Genomic DNA, 4480 nt, shown 5'->3' with positions numbered 1-4480 from the left:
AAGTACCCCTTTTTTGTAAAAGAAGAAATTTTTTATTTTAGCGAGGTGTAGTCTATACATGAATAAATAGAGAACAAAGCTTTTCCTCGTGTTATCATACGTTTTTGTCCAAAGGTAGATTTCTACCTTTGTTCCCTATGGTGTTACTTGAACCTTCATTTGAAATTATCATGCTTTAATATTTCATTTCATATTAAGATTTTTATTTTAAGATATCTAATTTACAGTTTCAAATGCTAACAATTACCTACAACAATTAATTTACAGATTTCTGTATTGCTAAAAATTTTGACCAAAAAGTAGAAAATGCATGCATGCCGTAAATGTCCATTTAATTTTTTGAAAAAATATATATTTATTTGATCACCAAACACAAATAATTAAAGAACAAAATCATATATCAACACAAATAATCATCTTTTCCATAAATTCAACGAAAGAAAGTCTTGAGTCTGGTCCAATATAATATGCCAAAATATAGACTACTATTCCAAAATAACTAGTTAAACTATTACAAAATAATTGATCCATATATCAAGAAATTTACTTCTCTAATCAACATTTTAGCTATCGAAAAAATAATCAAAAATCCCTGCAAATCACAAAAATAAGTAATATGGTTAATGTATTTTCACACATTTTGTCAAAATTTATTCAAAATAGTACAAATAAAACAACATAACAAAAATTAAATTTGACTACAAATTGTATGCACAGCTTCACTAAAATAAGAACGACAAACTTGCTTCTTGACATGAGTTGAAAATCGCTAATAAATACACATAATATAAATGATCAACTAATTTTACCAACATAATCATAGATTTCCTTAAACCACATCCTTGTCAAGTAATGATCAACTAATTTTACGAACAGAGAAAGACGAAAACTACATATAATGAAATTGTATTTGGCTTACAAATTAAACATGTGCTCACTTACCAAAGGCACTCAAGAAAGCAGAGATAGACACTTTCATTATAGAAGACAATCAAGTAGGCAAGGACGGAAACTCCATTCCAAAGATAATGATATTACTATCCTCACTAGTTAACCACAAAAACTGAAATTGTAAAACATAAAAAAATAAAAATTACTTGTAGTATCTTAGTATCTTAGAATTACAAAACATCATTGCAAGAAATATAAAAATCACTAATACATGTCAATTACCTCAACAAGACGCCTATGGAGCCATCATGTAGGCTTTCTAATTTCATTACCTTACAATCTAACAATCTACTTAAACCATTCAGCCATTCTAACATTACAATCAACAAATACATTGATCAGAATTTAGCCAAAGGATGTTAAGATTAATTAATAGCCAATGTCAAAACAACACAACAATTTCAGTTTCAGATATAAAAAGTCTCGAACCTACTGGAAAATTGGTGCCCCACCATAAGCAACCATAACCTTTACTCCAGTTTGATACGAGAACTTCTTTGCTTCATCATGTATCTAGAGATTTACAACACAAACACGATCAACCAAATCAATGTTGAAATCATTAACATTCTAATGAAATGTCATCCATCATACTGAAAATTACAATAAAAATGAAATCTCCACATATAGTAAAAATCAGTACCTCATTTCATCATAATCGATAAACCCAAAAAGAAAATGAATGAGAAAAGATAGCCCTAGATCATTACCCTATAGTTGAACACTTGAACTAGATAGCTGATCTATAAATGTAATTATGTAAAGAAACATCAAAGCAAGAAAATGCTCAGGATCAAACAAACAAAATCAACAATTTATCAACCAGCAAAAAAAAGGCAAAAAATCGAATCTACAATGTGAAGAAGATTACTACATACAACGCCAGCCAGAGCCGGGCTCTGCGAGTCTGCGTGCCAGTGTAGCGGAGCTGCGGAGTGCAAAGGGAAGGGGATTTCTCTGGACTTGGTCGGCAGACGGCGGACCTGCAGCCTGCGATCCTGCGGAGGCGAGCAGCGAACTAGGTGACTCGGCAGCAGAAGTAGAAGCCAGAAGAAGGGCCAAGGCAGATAAGATTCGTGGTGAACTCACCGTCACTGTCACTCACGTCACTCATCGAACTGTGTCACTGTTGAGAGGGGAGTGACGGTGGCTTCACAGTCATGAAAGTTGGAGGCAATTCATATGAATTTTCAGATGAATTATTTGGGAATTTAGGGAAATGGATTGGATTTGATTTGGATAAATGGATTGATGGGTTGGGATTTACGTCTAAATGGATTGTTGGGTTGGGATTGGTTTAGTTATTGGATTGGGCATTTCATTTGGGCTGGATGGACTAAAAAAAGGGGCGAAAATGAGGCCCCCTAAAATCTTGGGCCTGAGGCGGAGGCCTTATTTGCCTCGGCCCAGGACCGGGCCTTTAGATAGGTACATTTATCCTGTGTAGTGTGTACAGAACTTTGAATATGACAGAATTAGGATAATTTTTCCATTTTCATTTTTATACAATATGCTGCTAATAAGAGATATGAAAGGGAGATATATGCACAGTATTATTGATTGCGCGTGGAAGGTGGTAGGAGATTGGATCAAAAAGTTTTGTTTGGACGGCATGTGGCAATGGCACCAAGTTTTTATCCTAACCCTCCATCGTTAGAATGTCCTAAGGTTTTCCCAAGAATATTTTATCTAAAAATTTATATTACAGAGCACAAATTTATTTATTTTGAATTTTAAATTTAATGCATGTTGTCAATTTTGATTGAGTGATGGTAAAATGAGAATTAACGCAGAAGAATACTGTGTTAATAATGTGTAGAATTTTAGAAAGGCCAGATAAAAAAAAAAATAGAATAAGGATGAAGGAGGGGAAAGAGAGAATGCAGTTGAATAAGAAGGTGAAAGAGATAAGAAGGTAAATATTAGAATCAATTTGAATCGAAAATTTTAGTTGTGTAAATGGTCAGTGGTCAAAGTTCGCCCTAGTTAAACTCTAGTCCTAGATTCGCCATTGTTAATGATATAACAAAGATTATAATGGGAAGTATTAAGCCATTTGTACAGAAAATTTTCCACAGAATTTGGCCAGATTACTCTCATGTGTGGAATCCACTGTGAATTAAAAATTCTCAAAAACTACCCTCACCCACCTCCCTATGTGTGTGTTCTAGCAGACTTCTGTATGAAGCTTGTTGTACACACAGCAGGGTTGTAATGGGAATGACACATAGAATAGGTTACAATCTTAGTCAGTGAGCCCAAAATTCACCTAAAAAATTTTTTATATACACGGCTACCAAGTGTAAATTACAATTTAAAATATTGACATACAATGTAATTTGTCTGAAATTACATACACGTCAAAAATTACATGAATTGTAATTGCTGGATTTTTCTTTAAGAGCCAGTAAAAGTTCTAGTTTTGCAAAATCTAACAAAAATATATTTTTTATTATTCAATTCAATCTCATCTTTTATCCATATTTGTTTAAGTCTCCCATATCTTTATATGCTGGTCATGCAACTATTATTTGCATCTATATCTGATTCCTATTTATAGAAAAACCATTGGTCATTTGTTCTTAACTGCGAGTTGAGATAAATCATGGCATCACATTATGTCACATGCCATATGCACGCAAATAGAATAGAAAATATCAATAATTATGTCACTTTCCTTATGGCACGTAAATTATGTCATCACATTATCTTACAGTCCCCAAATTATGTCACTTTCCTTATTGAGAGCATAATTAATGTTTTAATGTTCTAATATGACCCTATTCAACGTCTTGTTATCAAGAACTATGAACTATTATCAATGTAGGAAACTCGGAAAAAAAGAAAGAAAAGAAGTTCGATTTATAGTTCCAACATATATTAGTGAAGTTTTCTTAATCTGTATGAAAATAGAAATAAGTCTATCTCTATGAGACAATAAGAGTAACATAATAAATACCTCCCTCATTTATGAAATAATTAACAGTCTTCTTGGTTTTCTTTGTGACTAGTTGATGGAATAACGAATAGTATGAGTTGCTACTTAAGCATGAGGAAAGAGTAGCCATGGATGAAGCAAGCAAACATCAAACAAAAAGTTGCAATAAATATATAGGCACATTAAACTTGTGTAACTCGACCGAAGTTCAGTTTTTATAAGAAATATGAGCAAAGTTTCAAAACAACAATCACGGATTTGATCTCTTGTTCACAATGAGCAGAAGTCATAATACCAACTGTGAATATTGCAAAATGTGGTGTTGTCACGTCATAGCTCATTGTTGACATCGCAACACTACATGTTGTCACACCCATAATGGGTAGGAGATCGAGTCTGAATGTCTGATGCACTCAATAAGTGAAGAACTTTCTTTCGTCAAATGTAATAAAACATTCAGGGGGCTATTTTTCAATTTGCCAATCTCATTCTTAGAAAATTTTCACATTGTCAATTTTATAGCAATGCAGATACGACGTTATCCTAAATATAAACTTGCAAGGGACACTGACGACGATAAAAACATGTCAA

Source organism: Olea europaea, unplaced genomic scaffold (assembly GCF_002742605.1).
Source record: "Olea europaea var. sylvestris unplaced genomic scaffold, O_europaea_v1 scaffold1300, whole genome shotgun sequence".
Taxonomy (NCBI): domain Eukaryota; kingdom Viridiplantae; phylum Streptophyta; class Magnoliopsida; order Lamiales; family Oleaceae; genus Olea; species Olea europaea.
The sequence above is the reverse complement of the archived record's forward strand: the minus strand, read 5'-3'. Positions refer to the sequence as shown.